At 40.1% G+C, this 20,849-nt stretch overlaps 1 protein-coding gene and 1 long non-coding RNA gene across 8 annotated transcripts in view; one reads left to right on the top strand and one right to left on the bottom strand.

The window, feature by feature from the left end:
- GRM8 (glutamate metabotropic receptor 8) overlaps positions 1-20,849 on the bottom strand; it is a 795,220-nt gene that overhangs the window by 212,744 nt on the left and 561,627 nt on the right. The gene's annotated exons all lie outside the window — the stretch shown is intronic.
- LOC102162101 (uncharacterized) overlaps positions 1-20,849 on the top strand; it is a 38,789-nt gene that overhangs the window by 10,936 nt on the left and 7,004 nt on the right. Inside the window, exon 3 of one of the 4 annotated variants that reach the window (XR_014834018.1) lies at positions 3,980-4,152. The exons of the other annotated variants lie outside the window; for them this stretch is intronic. This is a non-coding gene — a long non-coding RNA (uncharacterized LOC102162101). The remainder of the gene's footprint in view (positions 1-3,979; positions 4,153-20,849) is intronic. 4 annotated transcript variants of the gene reach the window in all.

Here is a 20,849-nt window from a genome sequence, read left to right as displayed (position 1 = left end):
CTGTGAATTTCAGAACTGAACCCCACAGACCACAGGACCACTAGCTATTGGTGGGAAATGTTTGCTTAACAGTGAAAAATCATAGATTCAAGGAGTTCCCACCGCACACCATGGGATCAGTGGTGTCTCTGGAACCCTGGGTCACAGATTCGATCCAAGGCCAGACAGAGTGGGTTAAGGCTCTCACATTGCCACAGCTGTGTGGTATAGGTCACAACTGTGGCTCCAATGTGATCCCTGCCCAGGAACTTCATTTAAAAAAAAAAAAAAAGTATAAATATAGCTTTCTTCATATGGCTATGCCTCAGGGAAGCCAAAAAAGAAAAAACATATGTAAGTTCAATAAAACCCATATGTATGTGTAGACATAACGTAATAGCATCTGAGCTGGAAATGCATTCGGAGCTGCAGCTGCCGGCCTAGGCCACAGCCACAGCTACAGCAACCATCCGAGCCATGTATGCAACCACAGCTCATGGCAACGCCGGGTCTTTAACCCACTGAGAGAGGCCAGGGATCGAACCCCCATCCTCATGGATACTAGTCAGGTTCAATACTGCTGAGTCACAGTGGAAAATCCCTGGAACTCTTGAATGTAGTCATTTAATTAGTGAACCAACTGTCCAGTTGAGCGGGGTGAGATGGGGAGAACCTACAAGAAGAAGAAGCATGTACACAGGGTGATAGAAAGGGTGCAGCAAGGAAGGCTTGTGGCCAGTTGGAAAAACTCCTCCCTGGTCCTCATTATAAATCTGTCCTCTCTCAGGCAGGAAACAATGAAATGCAATTAAGTAAAAAGATGCTAACGGTCATATTAATTTTCCAAGAAGAAACAATAGCCTGACGACCTGGAGGCTATTGTCTCAACTGTCTGTCTGTTGAGAAAAAAACTGAATGGAACTAGAACTTTTAAGGGGCGTGTGAGTTCAGAAAGAGAAAAAATAGGGCAAGCCAGGACAGGCAGGCAGAAAGCACGGATGAAGGTGACATCAGTGGAGTTGATGTCATAAGGCAGCTGAGACCACACAGTGTCTGTGGGCAGCCCACGAGCCACAGGCTGAGTTAATGCTCACTGAGTCACAGGCGGCCACTCCCAGTGGAAGCTAAATGTGGTGAACCCAGATGCTAGAAAGAATAAGGCATGCCTCTCCAGGAACCAAATAGAATATAAAGAGAATGATATGACCTTGGACAGGAAGGAGGAAGTAAAATGAATTAGGAAGAAAGACAGAACTAGGGACTGGAACCAATGAGCCAAACTGATGAGCAGAGAACAGAATCAGAAACTGCCAGACCTGAGAAAGCTTCATCTAATCCATGAAGTTTGGGGCTGAGACATTTGAAGTACACATAGCACCTGTTAGCTCTGTCTAGTCTAGTCTATGCTTCAAACCTGGGTCAAGGTGAATACCGTGGCTCTGGGTTACTATGCTGCTTTGTATGAAGGCTGCCTTCTAGATCAACTGTAGCAGAATGCTTTGGTTCTTTACAAAAGGGGAGGCAGGGATGGTGTGCTCTAATGAATGACAAGGGAGGCATACATTTAAATAAAGAAGGAAGGCCAGGACTCCTGTAACAGAGGCTTTGGGAAATAATTATTTTATTCCCCAAATTACTGGAATCACAAATTATGCCATTTCAAGTGGTAGTGGGAACCAACCTGGGGTCATGTTTCTGTTAAATAAGAAAGTGCATGTGATTAATTTTGTAAACTAAAAATCACTGGAAAAGGAAAATTATATACTGAGTTGACCCTGGATTTCAGTCCTTAGTTCACAAAGTGTGTGTGTATATATATAAATTTTTCCTGTGTATAAATGTGAAAGATGTACACTACAGAATATTTGGAAAATAGTGAGAAAGATTTAAAAAAGAGGGAAATAGTCAACCTTAAACATTCCACTTAGAGAGGACCACTTTCAATAGTTCGCTGCATTATACACAAGGCTTTATTCTTTTGTACATCTGTGCCTTGTTTATGAGTACAACTGAGGCCCTAATACTTTCCTTTTAGTTGTCAACGTGTTGTGTATTTTGCCATTTCATTAGAAACTTAAAACGTTCTTTTAAAGGCTGCATGAAATTGCATTACGTTTAATAAATTTCCTAAAGTTGAAAAGGTAGGTCTTCAAATGACTACCATTTCGAATAAAGTTATAAATGGTATATAAAGTTATACTATTTATTTCAACTAAAGTTATAAATCAGTGTTTTTGATTTTACTTGCATTTATTTGGTTACTGGTAGGATTGATCATTTTTCATATTTGGGGCTATGTGCCTTTCTTTTGTGTATTGCCTTCAAGTCTATGGTCTATTTCTCTTTTTTCACTGAGGTATTAAGCTTTTTAAAGGTGCTCTCTTTATATTAAATATATAAATTCATCCTTTGTCATACATATTTAAAATATCATTGATTTATCCTATTTCTTTTATTTTTTTGACATATAGGAGGCTTTAGATTTTTATGTAGTTAAATATTTTCCTCCTGGTTTTTGTTTCTGGTGACACGTTCTGAACGATCTCCTCTATGCTACAACTACACATACATATTCTCCAGAGGTATCTTCTAATTCTTTCAAGGCGTAATAAGCTTGGAGCTTGGAGGTTTGAAGCTATTCCCAACCCTCACCTTAATCCTCTACTCTAATCTGCCTCTGCTGACCTGAGTGGTAATCTGATCTGTGATTTAATTTCCTCATCATGAAATATGATTAATATGAACATCTACCCCGCAGGACACTTAAAAGTAATTAATGGGATAATCCATATGACATACATGGCTCAGTTGCCTGAGGTATAATAAATACCCAATAAACTTTCGAGATTATTTAACTCCCTGTTGCAAATGAACACTGTTTTGGAGAATACAACAAAAATGGACTTAAATTTAAATGTTTCCAAATTATTCTCAACACTATATTTTGAATAATTCACATTGTGTCCCACTATTTTGAGATGCTACCACTGTTATATACTAAATGACTACAGGTGTTTGGATACGTTTCTAGACTTTTTATTGAAGTCCATTGATCTGACGAAAAAGTAATGCAACACTGCTATAATACTAAAATCAGTGTGGCTGAATAATGTTTTAATTACTTTTAGTACAATCACCCTCCATAATTATTCTTTTTTCAGAAAATGTCCTTGACTAATCAGGCTGCCAAAACTTCTGGTTAAAACTCCAAGAGGGAATTAACCAAAGTATATAAAAATGCCATTTCTCTAAAGAACATTCCAAGGGCTCCCTCTAATATTTATAGAGAACGTCCAAGGTGAAATTTTCTATCTAAAGTTTACCTGAACGCTCATCACTTCCTAGATTTTGTCCAGTAGAATTTAAGTGTACAAAGGTCAGTACCAACTGTTCAAAACAAATCAAGATTTAGGAGTTCCCTTGTGGCAGAACAGATTAAGGATTTGGCGTTGTCATTGCAGTGATTTGGGTTGCTGCTGTGGCGCATGTTTGATCCCTACCCTGGGAACTTCCACATGCTGTGGGCATGGCCAAAAAAAATAAAGTTTCTGCTTGCTTGTTTTGTTTTTATTTCTCAGGGCCATGCCCACAGCATGTTTGATCCCTACCCTGGGAACTTCCACATGCTGTGGGCATGGCCAAAAAAAATAAAGTTTCTGCTTGCTTGTTTTGTTTTTATTTCTCAGGGCCATGCCCACAGCATATGGAAGTTCCCAAGCTAGGGGTCAAATCAGAGCTATAGCTGCCAACCTACACCACAGCCACAGCAACATGGCATCCGAGCCATGTTTGCAACCTACACCAGAGGTCACAGCAACGCTGGATACTTGATCCACTGAGAGAGGCCAGGGATCGAACCCGCATCTTCATGGATAGTAGTTGGGTTTATAACTGCTGCACTACAATGGGAACTCCCCAAAAAATCAAGCTTTAAACGTATCTTTGTAAAGACTAGATCAAAGAATCCATTGATCCTCCCCAAACCATTCCCTAAACCTAGCCCCAGGGACCCTCAGGACTCCGAATCATCACAGGACTGTGGTCAACCAACCCAAGTTGATGCTGCTTCACCCATTACTTCAGGGAAGAAGAAACCAAATGCCTGCAGAGCCTGAGAACAAGCAGCCCAAGTGCCAGCTCTTCCTCATACTGTCTCCACCCTGCCCTGGATAGGTTGGTGCCTATGGGAGTCTTACTTGCCTCACCTGGGTGGGCCTTCCTGTCAGTAGCGAACTAATGAAGTGGGAAGACAGAGGTGCCAAAAGTGTCACCCTCAGTCTACTCTTGCATCCTCCTCTCTAGAAAAAAAACAAAAAAGGAGCCCTTTGGCAACTTGCATCAGATCAATACAGCCCACTTCAATGTGAGAAAGTTCCCAAGTCTTCACAGTGACCTGACTTTTGTCCCAACTTCTGTTTAATGATTCCAGGGTTCTGTATGCAAAACGTATGTTTTGATAGATCGCTGTTGACTGTTAAAATGCCATGTTCACATTCCTCCTCTCCTCAGTATTTATTTCACAATAAATACCTTAAGACTTTCCAAATTACTCTAAATTTATATTTTGTAATAGATTCTTCGGGGTCTTTTACTTTCTCCCAGGATTTGGAAACTGACAGGAAAAGAAAACTGAAAAGGGATCCTTTAATAGAAATGCGTAAATTATGCTGAAGATAGAAGACAAATAAGGAAAACTGCTGTTTTTTTCAAATTAATTTTGACTATCAAGTAGATTGGGAGTGTGAAAATGACAGAAAAGAAAAGAAAGAAAAAAAGATATCTTAAGGTTCCTGAGAGCTAGGAAGAGGAATGCTAAGTTGAATTAGATGTATAGAGGTCAGGAAGGGAGCATTCAAAAAATCCTGATAAAGGGAAGCATGAAAACATTGCTGAGATTCTGAAAGAGAAAAAAATGCTTAAGAGGTTTATTAGGTTATTCAAAAGTAAATTTCACTTTTCCTTCTGCAAGTAATTTTTAAAAAGAAAAAAAGGGTAGGAAAGCTTATCTAGAGAGACCAGTTGGAAGCTGTGATATCAAATTTGCGTATATGATAGAAGGATGGATAACTAAGGGGAAATATTTGTAAAATAATAGAGTTGGAAATACTAAACCCCAGAATAAGCTAAGGCTTGAAAATATATATATATGGCAGGAAATATAGTCTTCTCATCTTCCTCCTCTTCCTTTTCTTTTCCATGCCATTGAGCCAGAGGAGTTTCTTTGTGTCTCAATGGGTTAAGAACCTGACATAGTGCCCATGAGGATGCAAATTCAAACCCTGACCTAGCTCAGTGGCTTAAGGATCAGGCATTGCCACAAGCTGTGGGGTAGGTCGCAGATGAGGCTTGGATAGGGTGCTACTGGGGCTGTGGTGTAGGCCTGCAGCTGCAGCTCCAATTGGACCTCTAGCCTGGGAACTTCACATGATACAGGTGTGGCTCTGAAAAAAAAAAAAAAAGAAGAAGAAGAACAAGAAGGGCCAGAAAGGCAAATGTCTTTGTTCCTCACAGCAGGAATGATTGAGTGTTTGGGGTGCAGAGTTGTGTGTTGCTCTACTTCTCATCCTCATCCGTAGTGGAGAACAACTGTTGATTAAAGATGGTTAGGGGCCAATCCCAGCATGAAGCACCTCACCAGGTGAGGACATTGTAACAGGTACTTTAATTCTAAACGAATTGAAGACTCTAGCCATGTTCACTTATTGGTGAACATCCTGGTTTGCCTAAGATAGTCCCAGTTTATGCCTGCCTTTCTGACACACTGATAGACCTATTTCTCTTTTAAATGTATCTTTATTTATTTTGTCTTTTTAGGGCCACACCCATGGCATATGGAGATTATACCAGGCTAGGGGTTGAATCGGAGCTGTAGCCACTGGCCTATGCCGGAGCCACAGCAACATAGGATTCAAGCCGCGTCTGCGCCCTACACCACAGCTCATAGCAACGCTGGATCCTTAACCCACTGAGCAAGGCCAGGGATGGAACATGCATTCTCATGGATCCTAGGCAGACGCGTTTCCACTAAGCCATGACAGGAAGTCCTTAAAAGTATCTTTATTTGGATGATAAATTATATAGTTATCCTTAACATTTCAGAACGCCCAAGATATCTCACATTTACTTTTTTTCAATTATCTTTGAGAATCTATGGAGAATGGAAGTGGTGCTGTGAAAGTTGAGATGAGCTATATTCTAATTTTCAAAAGTGTAAAGAAGGAATATGTGATTATCCTGTGACCAAAGTATGTAGATTTGATGATCTGAGGTTACAGACTATCATCCAGATTTTTGCGATGACTTTGAGAGAGAAAAAGTCATCATTAAGAGGGAACATGGGTTTTAAAAAACTATATTAGGTGAGATCCATCTTTATTCCTTCTTTTTTTTCAGGCTAATGTAGTACATGCCACAGAATTTCAGTAGACAGATTGAAGGTGGATTTTAACAAGATCTCAGATAAAGATCTTCTTGATACTCTTACAGACAAGGATAGAAATGCAAACTGTCATAGAGTTTGATAGATTTTAATTGGCTGAATGACTACTGCAAATAGTGTTGACTAACGTTCACTAATGAGCAACATTAACTCTGCCCTTGGCACTGTCCTTTTCAATATTTTTCTCACCAAATTGGATTAAGACATGCTGATCAAAGTTACATCTGACGCATGGCAATAACAGATACTGAGATGTCAGAGTCAGGATCCAAAATTATCTCATCAGACTGGGAAAATGAGCCAAGGCTTAAAAATTAAATTTCATGGGGAGAAACAATTTCATAGGGAGAAATTTATTTTCCAAAAACCAGTTGCACAAAAACAACGAGAGGACATGAGATTATATAGTAGCAGATATAAACAAGAAATAAATAATTCTGTGGACTGAAAATCATCATGTGGTGAGTTGGCCGCAAAAGCAAATACCGACATCAAGGGGGTGATTTATCAATTCCACTTTGAGCCCAGCATGTCACACCCAACATAACACATTCAACTCCAGGAACCTTGAGCTTAAGTAAGACAGTGGCGGACTAGGAACCCGGCAAAGAATCATCAGGAGAGTAAATTGTAATAGTCATTTTTCTTAAAAAATAATCAATACAATAGCAAGAATAACACCACAGATTTGCACCCCGTTATCTGCAGTTCTGAAATCCCAGACAAAGAAAATCAAAAGACGTTTAACTCAATTGTTGCCAAACCCTGATCTGAAATAAGGAGAGAGCCTTTATCTATTCCAACATAGTGTACATATTCATATATTTATTTGTGGAAATATTAATGTACCTAATTATGGGATTCTGCCCTATGGCCCACTGGATAAATATCTCCATTTATCTCCCTACTGCCTTTCAAATAAAAATCTAATACTAACTTCAAAAAACATCAGACTTCAAGGGTAAAAGATTGTGAACTAATAATAATGAAAATAACAATAATAATCATAAGTAATAATATAAGCATAGTAATTATATCAACTAATTATAATATTTATAATATAGAATAATACAATGTTAAAATAACAAGGATAACAATAATAATAAAAGCTAGCAGGTAAACAGACTGTGTGCCAGTGTGCTGTCACAGCATGCAGATCAGCAAAGGCTTTGAGGTAGCAGAGGTCAGGACCCAAGGGCAACAGGAGGACACGAGAAACAGCAGGGGTAGATTGTCAGACGTCTCCTCCCTCTGCACCTGCTGTTGGAAGCAGAATCCATGCCCTCTGTGGACTGGGTGCCCCCCCCACCCAACATACTTAAACATTTCAGGGAAAAACCACAAAGGGGAGATAATGGACTTAGAGGATAGCCTGGGCTGTCTTGCAAGGCGGGTCCCTTCAAGGTAACCATGATATGTACCAGGACTGGGAACAAATTCTACAATGCCACCCAAGGGGTAGGCATTCCTGGGGAAATTTACAAAGAAGAAAATCAGCAAAAGAGACTGTGGCCCTGCATCCTTCCATCTCTTTATAGAGAGGCGTGGGGGCCAGCCTGAGCAGTTAGCACACAATGTGGTTTCCTTCTTTTTCTTCTTCTTTTTTTTTTTTTGAAAAAGGGCAGGCTCCTGCTTGTTCAATTTGTCATGGTAGATGTTACCTTGAGTGCTTTAATCCTTCCAAATGTTCTGCTCCAATTTCTAACACTCAGAAGTGTGTCTTGAACATAAAAGTTTAAAGAGACTTTAGCGGTAAAAGTAGACTGCATGACCTCTAAGATACTTTCCAACTCAGTGTCTTTGGTTTTATGAGATGCTCTGCAGAAGTATTACGCATTATTAATATTTCCCCTAATCTTAGTTGGCATTCTATTAGCCTTCCTCACTGATACTGCACAGTGAATAAAGAACATAAATGTATCAATACAGACCTTTGTCCTCAAGTCTATTAACTGATTTGGGGCAATATAAACTGCACTCGGGTGAAACATCATTTCTACGTAACTCACCCACTACAATTCAATCTCTTTTGATTCGTATTCCATCTTTCAACTTGCCAGCCTCTTCCCATTTATTTCCTTCTCCTACTCATGCGTCAAACGCAAGAAAATCCATATTCCAGCTCTACTGTACTGCTTTCCAGAGATTTGATAAACCCCAAACAGCAACAGAGTAGATTTATCGTCGTCTGTGTCATAATGACTGAGGGATATAAAAGGCAATATGTTTTTCCCTAGGCATAATCCTTAAATGCAGGTGATGGTATTTTCTGTGATCTCTTTGGTATTCTCTCCCTTAAAAAAGAGGATACATTATCTTCCTGAAGTGGGTGTTCATGTCTGCAAATTTGCATCGACAAGTTTGCATCTCTATTCAAAGCTCCTCAGCGGTGCCCGCTTCGCATCAGTCGTGTTCTGTCAGACCGCCGAGCAGATCCAGTGTAGGTTGTGAGGACATCTACCAGGGGCTGTCCGCTGTGAGATGACTGAGGAAATAATTAGGTGTACTTGCTGGCCCCCAAGACCTTACACTATAAAGATAAAAACTCTATAATTTAATGTAATATGTATAATAATGGAGAGAGGTGTAAATGGCCAGCTCAAGAGGGTCACCCAGATAGAAGGAACCATCATTTGTTCTGAACAAGTTACCATGGCAACGAGAAGAGTTGCTTAACATTGACTCAAATTACATGGTTTGAAAGTCATCTAGCAATTGTCATTCGATTTGTATATACCTGAGTACCAAACCTGAATCAGAACAAATAATTGGAAAAGAAAAAAAAATAAATGAGTTGCAGCTCTGGTCACCTTTCAAGGCAGCGCTCTAAAGTACACCAATGTGCCATGAATGCATGGATGGATGTGGGTCAGACCTTCAGTCTTCATGCGCTGCTGTTGGAAGAGGAAAGGAGCTTCCAAGCCACTCATCACAAGCTCAAAGAGCCTCTTCTTTTTGTCCCAGTGGGCCATATAAATGGCATCACTTCTGTGTGTGTCGTGTCCTGAATATGGGAAGCACTGAAAGTGTAAGCCTTAGTTTAGGGATGGTTAAAATTAAACTGGTTAATTGACTCACTGATTTATTTTTCCTTGATATATATATTAGTGGGTGTCACTGGGTTGAAGCAGCAACATTGATGAAACCCAAACATGAGCCCACTAAGATTTCATAGTTAACACTGTGACTTGATCACTTCTCGTTGAACACTGCTTCTGAGAATAGGATCCACACTGATCTAGAAAAAGGATATTGACTTCTGCTCTATTTTGTTTTCTTTATATTTAAGACATACATTGTTAATAGTTGATAAATTGATATAGACTGGTACCCTGATTCCAAGGAAAGTAATCAAGCAATATCATGGAGGAATCTGAATTTGAAGTATCTTTGGTGCTATTCAGATTTATTCTTGAGTAAATCCTGCTTTTTATTCCTAAAGAGCCATTGAGAGGTATATTTGCATATATACATTTGGAGGAAGAATGCATTGGTTCTGAAGGATTTTCCAGGCAAGGGGAGGAAAGATAACAGCATAGTGAAAGGGAAATGTCTTTGAGCTTCTTGAAGCACTTTTAAATCAGTGGTTCTTCTCTTTCCAATAAACAAAGTACTCTATAAAAAGACGCGGACAAACAAAACCTAAGCAACTTCTATTTTGTAAGTGATCTTCCATTAAGAGATACTCAACTACCTGGAAAACTTTATGCCTCTTCAGTGTGCCTGCTGCTGCCTTCTTTCTGGCTGACACTTAGGTCCTGGCAATGGTTGCATACAGTCTCTTAATTCCAGGAATGGAAAGAGTTTTTCAAAATTGCCTCATGGTGGGGGTGGGGAGGCCTCCCATCAAGCACTTGGTCTCTTCCACTGTCTTAAATGTAGATGATAAAAAATACTATCGTAACAATTTGAAATTTGTTTTTATATTCAGAAACGTCTTTGTCTAAAACTGTAAATCATTCTCCTTAACACTTTAACATCTGAGACCTTTATCTAGTCTTGTTTTTACTTCAAATTCCCGAGGCGTCTGCCTACAAAGCTCTCTAAAACATTGTTGGTTTCCTCTTTTTTCCCACCATTTTATTCACTCAACCTCCCTTATTAATTCAATAAAGATTGTGTTCCAGGGTCCATGCTAGAAACTAGAATTTGAAAAGATGAGTATGACAAAAAGAAAATTTTAAAAAGGAGTTCCCATCATGGCGCAGCAGAAACTGAGTCCAACTGGGAAACATGAGGTTGGGGATTCGATCCCTGGCCTCACTCAGTGGGTTGGGGATCTGGCACTGCAGTGAGCTGTGGTGTAGGTCACAGATGCGGCTCAGGTACAGCGTGGCTGTGGCTGTGGTGTAGGCTGGCAGCTGTGGCTCTGATCAGACCCCTAGCCTGGGAACCTCCACGTGCTGCAGGTGCAGCCCTAAAAAAGACAAAAAGAAAAAAAATTAAAAATTAAAAAGATGAGTAAACATGGTCCTCCCCTTCAAGGGGCTTATAGTCCAATGGAGAACACTCTGACATCCCATTGTTAAAATGAGTCCAAAAGCTAATTTTTATACCAAAAATGTTATCATAAATAATGGGCATATTATGGTAAATCTTCCCAAACTGATATGCTACCCACTTTTATTTTTGGATTTATGGACAATTTCTTATGAAAATTTAATTTCCTCTGATGTAAACTTTTAAATGAGATACATTAAAATAAAATTAATCAAAAAATTTAGGGCAAGAAGGGCTCTGCTGAGATCTTTTAGTGTAATCTTCTCATCTAACTGATGGAAACACTGGTGCCTAGAGAGCGAAATAACTGTATTTGCTCAATAAATAGAGCCGGAGCAAAAGCCATACACTAGGCACTGAGGTGCAGGCTGGAACTACAGTGATGAATGAGATCCACACTAGACTGTGTAATTAATAAACAATTATCCATAATTTAATTGCAGTTGTAATAAGTGCTATTCTTTATCAGTGAGAAGTAGGAGATACTGAAAGAGGATAAACAGAGTGAAAAAAAAAAAAAAAAACCCAGTCTATATACCCAGAGACTATTTATCTCAGAGGGTCTCATGAAAGATGGGACTTTATGCACAGGAGGTTCGCCCCAGGTCGCACAGCCAGGAGATGCACAACTGGAACTGGAACCAAAGTCTCAAGGCGTGAGTGGCACATCCTCTATTATATATTGGCAAGTTCCCTACTGGTGGTTATTTATTGCACACTGACAATGAGAATGTCAGTAGAACACTGTCTACTTAGTTTATAAGCTCACCTTTAGTCCTGCCTGACCAGTATGCTCATCATTCAATAAAAGCTTGAGATATATATATATATATATATAAAATTGTTGATCAAATTTATTTTGCAATAGATGGTAACAGAATTGAGAAAATATAATGTATATACACCCATTAAGTATTGGTTTGTGTATTTTTCCAATTACTTCTTTCTGATAGTGAGGTCTTGCCCCTTTGTGCCATATAATACAATTATTTAATAATGCAAATAAAGGACTGTTTTAGATTGACAACTCCCATAAGTGAGCTATTTATCACTAATATATTCATTTTATCTTTGTTTATCCTAGTGCACTGCCAACTAATATTATCGGTAGTGTGCTTTGCTTAGGAAGATGCAAGCATAACCAATTCTGTGTATATTTGTTACCTCCAACTTTCTGGTAACATTCAGGTACCATTCTTGGTAATGAACCACATGCTCTGTGCTTTTCAAAAGAGCACAGTCAGGAGTTCCCATTGCAGCACCACAAAAACAAATCTGACTAGGAACCATGAGGTTGCAAGTTCAATCCCTGGCCTCGCTCAGTGGGTTAAGGATCTGGCGTTGCCATGAGCTGTGGTGTAAGGCACAGAAGCAGCTCAGATCTGGCCTTGCTGTGGCAGTGGTGTAGGCTGGCAGCTGTAGCTCCAATTCAACCCCTAGCCTGGGAACCTCCATACGTGGCAAGTGTGGCCCTAAAAAGCAAAAATAATAATAATAATAATAAAAGGTACATTCTGGAGTTCCCATCGTGGCTCAGTGGGTAACAAATCCGACTAGGAACCATGAGGTTGCGGGTTCGATCCCTGGCCTTGCACAGTGGGTTAAGGATCCAGTGTTGTGGTGTAGGTTGCAGACACAGCTCAGATCCCGAGTTGCTGTGGCTCTAGTGTAGGCCGGGGGCTACAGCTCTGATTCGACCCCTAGCCTGGGAACCTCCATATGCTGCAGGAGCAGCCCAAGAAATGGCAAAAAGACAAAAAAAAAAAAAAATTCATCTGACACCTGGAATGTTTGTTCCTCTTTCTGTATCGATTTACTCTTCTTAATTACCACAAACCCTCAGACAGAGACACAGATACGCAGAGACACAGACACAAACACAAACATGCCTGTGTCTGAGTTACACTACAATCTTTCACCTCTTTTGCCTATGTAGTAGATTGAAACAAGAAAAGAAAAAAACTCATTTATTTTTAGAATTTAATGAGAAGTGATTCTGGAACCAATACATAAGTACTTCAGAAATATTTGAAGGAACAGTGAGCAGGTAGAGAAAATAAATGGTTAGGCAGCTGATTCTTTGACTTCTTAATCCCCGTATTGATTATGTCTCAACTTCAGCAAGTTCTTGCACAAAACAGCAGTCCCTGGAAAATCCCCCATTACCCTAGGATCCCCATGAGGTATTTCATTATTGAGCAGAAGTTGCTCGTCTCTGCCCTGGGGCAGCAGCCTTGCCTTCCCACCAGCTCCGCCCCCTTCAGAGAGCTGCCCATCCTCCATCCCCCGGGCCCACAGCCCACACCAGCCCTTGCCCACCTCCAGTAACCCGTCCATCCCAGGAGCTGGGTCCACCAGGCTGTGCTCCCCACAATTGCACAGCTACAGGTGCACACCCTGACAGCGACACGTTCACCTGAGATAGAAAACTGGACAGAAAGTACCATGTGTACACTTAATCCCAGCACCTTTTCCTTATCAGAAACAAAGAAAAGCTGGGCTGAAACTCACAGATTTAGAGATCTGAGGAGTTTCCTCCAAACAGAACAGCGTGTGACACTCTGACAGAGCAGTGACCTTGCCTCATTCCCGAGGATACAGATTTCCGGGCATCACGCTGACTTGTGTTTACTTTCAATTGCCAGATACATATTCTTAGAGGTAGGGAGAGGAGACTTACTCACAGATGGTAAGTTCAGGGGCTCATTAGCTTGAATGATGACCCCCTCCCCCAAATTCATGTTTCTAATCAAAAATGGTTAAGTATCCAGGCAGTTATTCCACAAAGACACGTTGTTTAACCTTGGAGCTTATTCTTCCCTTTCTCCTTTATTCACTGCATTTATAATTTTTCGTTAATTTTCATGGGTGATCCTCTATTCCTTCACTTTATGAACATGATTTACTCGGATTTTATGAGTTAGCCCAAACCCAGTGTAGGAAAGGAATTAGACACTGCTCTAAGTATAAAGAGCATCACTCAAAGCCGGGAAGCTTCACAACTAAACTAGATGTACCCTTACTAGTTCTTAAAGAATTTTTGAATTAAGGTAGCTTTCTTAGCACTGTAAATGCTTATATATATGTAAATGCTTATATATATGTTCATACATACGAGAGTCCATAGATCAGGGATAGACATTGTATATTGTCATATCCCAACCCTACCAAATGCCTGACTCATGATAGGCATTCCCCACATGCCTGTCAGACAGCCAATTGAATGAATGAAGGGGCAAATGAATGAATGAGTGGTTGTCAATGACACCTTTCCTTTACTGAAGACATAACACAAATTAGACTCTAAGTTGGATAGTCTATATCAATTATTTGATCTAAGGCTCATGATACTATAAGGCAAGTATGATTACTCCCAATTTGCAGATGAGAAATCCAGCCACTGAGAGAAGTAAAGAGCCTTAGCAAAGTTAACAAATTTCATAAATGACAGCTTTAACTAGGACTCAAGGCTGTCTAGTTCAAAGCCTGAACTCTTCGTCCCTAGGACAGGGGTCAGCAAACTATGGTCTACACCCCTCTTGCCTGCCACCCTTTTTGTAAAGGAAATTTTGTGGCAATACAGCCTCATCCATTTGTTTCCATATTGTCTCTGGCTGCCTTGGGGCCTACAGTGAAAAAGCCCAGCAGTTGCAAAGGAACTGGCTAGCCTGAAAGGCTGGATATCTATTCTCTGGCCCTTTGCAGGAAGAGAGTGTGATGCCTGCCCTAGGACATACCGAAGGAACAGATTACGGTGGTGAAGAAATGGTGAGAAGAAAAGCAGAGACTCCTGCCCAAGGGGATTCAATTTCCATGTTTGCTGATTCCACGATTTTATCCTACTCTCTACTCCAACACAACTGGGTTACTGTGGGACTGAAAAATACCCAGGAAAAGTCCTTATCTATTCAGTCATTCATTCATATTAGTGAAGTATAGTTGATTTACAATGTTGTACCAATTTCTGCTGTACAGCAAAGTGACCCAGTCATTTATAAATATATACATACACCCACACTGTCCCTCCCTTTCTTATATTATCTTCCATCATGGTCTATCCCTGGACACTGGATATAATTCCCTGTGCTATACAGTAGGACCTCATTGCTTACCTGTTCTAAATGTAATAGTTCACATCTACCAACCCCAAACTCCCAGTTCCTCCCACTCCCCACCCCCGCTCAGCAACCACAAGTCTATTCTCCATGCCTGGGAATCTATTTCTGTTTTGTGAGGTAAGCAGAAAAAGAAAGACAAATACCATATGATATTGCTTATATGTGGAATCTAAAATATGGCACAAATGAACCTATCTGCAAGGTTCTAATTTAAATTCAGTCAGCCTTAAGTCAATGTCGGCACAGACTGTGTTGTTGCCTCAGGCTCACATTTGTCCCTGTTTGGTGCTAGGGTTAACTCATTCCCAGGGAAGTCTCTGTTCAAGATGAGAGCAGATAGAGCACTGTGGGTTCCTGTTAAACAATGAATTAGACTTTCAAAGGGCAGAAATAAGGTAACCACATTCTTCAGTTCTCAGTGGAAAGTGTGAAAATTTTCGGAACTTAGTAAGCCTTTCTCGTCTCGTCTTTAAGGTGTCTCACTCTCGCTTTTCTACATCTTCCTTCCCTCCCTTCGTATCTCAACTTAACTGTACATCTATAGAACTTATCAGATGTCAAGTATGTATTGTATTAATTAAATAAAAGTCAATGCTCCTCTCTTAATTAGACCAAGCATTTAATCACGTTACATATGATAGATGCTACACAAACAAGATGTTTTCACCCAGACAAGGGCTAAACATTACTTGCTTTTGTTGGAAAGACGTATGGTCTTTGGGGGATGGGCGCTCTGTCCCATCGCTCTTTTTATCTATGAATGATGAGCCAAGAGCAGATTAAAGGCCCCAGGGAAGAAGATAAATTTGGACTATGTTCCCTTTTCTGTGAGATAGTTATTAAAACATTTCTAAGGTCCTTAAATCATCCACAATAAGGCCAGAAGGCAGGAAATTGTAACCTTCACAAAAGAAGGAATGCGTTGAATTTTTTTCACTGCTGTGTTCTACATTGCCTTGCACAGTGCCTGGCATGTTAATATTTGTGGATGAAAGAGAGGTGAGCAGGAGGGATGGAGGAGGGGGTAAGAGGAGGGAAATAGTGGAGAGAAGGAAGATAAAGAGAAGATCAGAGAGGGATCTTCTTTTGACAGAATTCTTTTGAGCACACCCATCATATGGAGTGCTTGGTCTAGACCGAGATTCTGGATTTAGTACCTGGTTTTTTGGGGGGTGGGGTGGGATGGGCAGTGGCTCTAGTCTCAGCAGATGTATTTGATGCTGGAGTCACTCCTAGCACATGGGCTCAGCTCAGGGAAGTGGCCCATTTGTGCATTGTCACATTTGCCTCCCAGTGATTTTGGGCTCTGACTTGTTTCTTTCTGATATGATGCTAAGGAAGAGAATAGCCTCCTCTTCACTTTGATCAGTGAAGTTTAGGGAGAATCTGCACCTCCTGGGCAGAGGCTCCTCAAGCAACACACCGATATTATCAGGAGAAGGTGGTTTGGTGGTCCCCTCATCTGCAGACTTGTTAGACTTTAACCACACTGCAACTCCAGCCAGGGCAGCAAAACCCCACTAAGCAGCCCAGGCAGGGGCAGCACCTGGAGAGGTTGGACAGGAGAGGTTCTGCTGCTTCCACACATGGAAACAGATCCATGGACAGGCTCATGGGGAAATGAGACCAGTACGGCAGATTCTCAGATTATCTCCATAGAGAAATTCTGCGGGAAGCCTCTTTTTTCTCATTTGAGAACTGGGAGCCCCTGCAACCTTGTGCTCTGTTTCCTCTGTGAGGCTGACTGTGTTAGTCACAGGTTTTGTTGAAGTTTAAAGTCTTGGCACTTTCCTGTCACCCCTCATTGCCCTTCTACGCTGTGAGGTCGGTGGAAAACAATGCACAGCATCTGGACTAGTGTGTTACCAATTCCTTCAGCCCAAAGGTGTGTGACAAACCAGCCAGAAACCACTGGCTTGCCTGGTCCTCATCAGAGTATCTATCACTGCGTAATTCTAGTGGCTCGCTTCTACCTGTTTTCATCTTTATACAACCATACGTACATATAGAAAGATTTTCACTATGAAATGTAATGTGCATACATATATCCGAACAAAACCTCATCATAGACCTTAATGAATTATTACCAGACAAACATTTGTGTAACCACCGCATGGGCCAGGAGATAGAACACAGCTGGCACTTTCAAACAACCACTCCTCACCCTGTGCACACTCATGGCCCTTCCTGTACCTTTTCCCAATCACGTCTTTCTCCTCCTATCTAAAGAGAACCACTCTGATTTTAAGGCAATATTTTCCTTCACTTGCTTCTTTCATTTCCACCTAAATGTATGTGGTGTGCCTTTCTAAATCTTTTAGTTTAGTTTTGCCTGTTTGTAAAAAACTCTATGTAAATAAAATCAAACTTTGTTAGTTCCTACGTGAACTCTCTAGAATCATTTTATCTGACTGGCTACTTTTGATTCTGCTTGTGAGAAATAGCTTCACTGTCCTGGTTATGTATAATTAATTTATTTTCATTGCTGAAGAGTATTTCACTATATAGATACACTATAATTTGTGTATCTATGTTAGCATTGATGAACATATGGGTTACTTCTAGTTTGGTTACTATACTATACTCCTATAAACATTCTTTTATATATGTCCTGTTACAAATGGACATGTAATTCCAGTGAATATATAACTAAGAACGGAATTGGTAGATTGGTGGATATGAATATCTTCAAATTAACAGAAAATGCCCATCTGGTGGGCAGAGTGGTTAAGCTAGTTACATTCCTACCAGCAGTGTGTAAGAATTCTTATAGCTTCACATCCTTATCAATAATGTGAGAAAAAAGAGGGTATCCATGTATGTGTGACTGGGTCACGTTGCTGTGCAGTAGAAAACTGACAGAACACTGTAAACCAGCTATAATGGAAAAAATAAAAATCATCATAAAACAAACAAAATACTTGATAGTCTCAGTTTGTTTAAATATAGCCATTCTCAAAGAAATCACTATCTTATTATGATTTTAACTTGTACTTCCTAAATCATTAATGGAACTTAAAATCATTTAACTTTTTTTATTTGTGAAGTATACATGTAAATTGCATGTTCTTTTTTTTTTCTATTGAGTTGTCTGCCTTTTTCTTGACTTGTAAGATTTTTTTTCTTAATAGGTATTCCAGAATACATACAAACACTTTGCTTTTCATATGTATTGTAAATGTTCTGTCTCATTCTTTTCACTCCCTGTGCTAACTGCAATAGGAGACACATGTTCAAGTCTCTGTGGCAGGGTCTCTGTAGACAGATATTCAGAGCACTGTTGAATACAAAGAAAGAGCTGCCAGCTGATCCTGGGAGGAATGGTAATTTGAAAAGGTCATATGAAGGTGAATCCTGAAAATACCCATTTATATTTTTTAGGAAAATAAAGGGACTTCCCTAAATAGAAGGAACAAACTTAAAGAGAATACTACCTAAACTTCACAGATGATACTTTGGGAGTAAATGAGATGTGAAGAAAGAACAGTAACTAGAAGAGCAAAGGATCTAAACTTGATAACCAAATTTAGAGGAGCTGTCAAAAAAAAGGAACAATGAGACAAGAGAGTTGAAGAGTGGTCCCTGAAGCAGGAATAAAATCAGATCAAGAGAGAATCATTAATAACCTCAACAACAGAACCATACTAGGTGTGATTTTTAATTTTTGTGTCAACTTGAATAGCCTGTGGGGTCCAGCTGTTAGATCAAACACTGGTATCAAAGTTGCTGTGAGGTAATTTTTAGTTGTGATTAATGTGTAAATCAGTAGGCTTTTTAGGCAAGCAGATTATGCTTCATGACATGGGTAGGTCTCATTCAATCAATTAACGGCTTTGGGAGGAAACATTGAGATCCCCAGAGAAGAAAGGGATTCTGTCTCCTGTCTGGCTTTGGACTCCAGATCACAACATCAACCTTTCCAGCCCACCATGTCTCTCGCTGGCCAGCCGGCCCTGCAGATTTCGGACTTGCCGGTCTTTGCAACCACGTGAACCAATTCCTTAAAATAAATCTCTGTCTAGAAATGTATATATCCTATTGGCTCTGTTTCCCTGCAGAACCCTGAAAAACATACCAGATGATCCAGAGGTCCTAAATATATCCATGCCAATGTGTAGTTGAACAGGGGCGGGAGCAAAATGCATTAGGATTAAGAAAATAGTGGCATTATGATGCTGAGATTAATTTCAGAACCAATGAGGATAATGAGAGAAATTATGGGCTTAATCAGTTAAAGTTACCGAGAAAAAGAAGTATTTTATTTTATTTATTTTTATTTTTGAAAAAGAAGTATTTTAAATGGGAATAAATGATACTCACAAGAGTTGGGGGAGAGCAGTGTATAAGTATGGCATGGACTTTTCAACCATAATTGTTGAATGACGGTGTTGGAACAGAAGTCTCAAGGCAAACAAATACTATGCTTCCTCTCTTGACCTATTAATGCAAGAGAGAGCAGTACTCATGGATGAAGAACGTTATCAGGAAAGGTCTATTTATCATCTACTCAGTGACCAATAGAACCTAGGTATAATTGAGAAATGGTACATGGAGTCTATAAGATTTAGAAGCATCTTTTCACTTAAATATTTGCTGTGGTTTAAGGAAAGCCTTAAGAGCAGATGCATGGTTGTCCTGTGGTGGAGTAGAGCTGGGCTGGATGGCAATGACAGTGAATTTTGGAAGTTGCAGATAGAAAAGAGGAAAATATAAGCCTGATGAGTATTACAGGCAATGGATAGCATATCACAGAGATCCGGGTTTAAATTCTGCAATCCTCTAATACACAGACAGTTACAACCTGTGTGACTGGTGTGGGAAGCAGAATTTTCAAAAAGTAACTCCAAATGCTCTTTCAAGCACCTGAAAAATAACAAAGTTAGAGTTGGAGCCCTCACTGTTCCCAAGGGGTAGGGTTACAGTGTTCTCCCCACCTGAAGAAGAGGGATAGCATCTTCCCACTGGGTTCTGAAGTACCCAGATTCTGAGCAGCTGGCTCTCTTGCACTGCTGACAACTAAATGCAGATGGCCTGTCATCTAAAAACTCTACTTGCACTGTCTTGAGAAAGTGGCCATTCCATGGCCCCATAAGAAGAGAGAGCAGTTAGGGGCAATGAACCTTCCCTAGAACAAAAGCCCACTATGGGCCCAGCAGGTAGCTGGCCCTTAGCTGCTCTCTGTGGGATGTTGAGTCTTTAGGAATGTTCCTCTCTTCCTGAATCAACTTGTAAGATTCTCCAGTAAAGCCTGTTCTTAGACCATGTGATTCTGTAGAATTCTTGAGCCCAGCTGCACAGCAGTAATCTGAGAGGGCGGCCACCATATTTAGCTTTGGTATTCTTACTTGTAAAATAGGAACTATGCCAACTACAAGAATGAGTTATTGTGATGATGGAAACAAGATAATGTGTTTAAGACACTTAGCACATGAAATAGGGCCTATTTCATGGGGCTAAAAGAAGAAAATTTAGTTATGGCTAAAATAATTAAAGGCAAATAGCTTCAATTTCTCAACTGAATGATAATTCATGGTTCTGGCCTCAACAAAATCATTCTCAAGATAATGAAATAGAGAATAACAATAGAGTGTGTGGCGGGGGTGTCACTGGGCTAGTGTGGCTGGAAGGGATATTTGCAAAAACAGAGGGACTAACCAGAAGTAAATCTACCTCTGCAGTTGTATCCCACTTACAAATGTAGATTGCATTTTCACTTGTTAATAGTAACTCAACATGTCTTTCTTTGTGTTTGTGTATATACCAAATATGAGCAGAAGCTTCTGAATTATCATAAGTACATCTGTTGCTATATG

The sequence above is a fragment of the Sus scrofa genome, chromosome 18 (assembly GCF_054392235.1).
Source record: "Sus scrofa isolate SSC_HxYL_T2T_F1_AM1 chromosome 18, Sscrofa_HxYL_maternal_Yorkshire_Landrace_v2.0, whole genome shotgun sequence".
NCBI classification, from domain to species: Eukaryota; Metazoa; Chordata; class Mammalia; order Artiodactyla; family Suidae; genus Sus; species Sus scrofa.
Note: the sequence above shows the minus strand (reverse complement) of the source record. Positions and strands in the feature narration are given on the sequence as shown.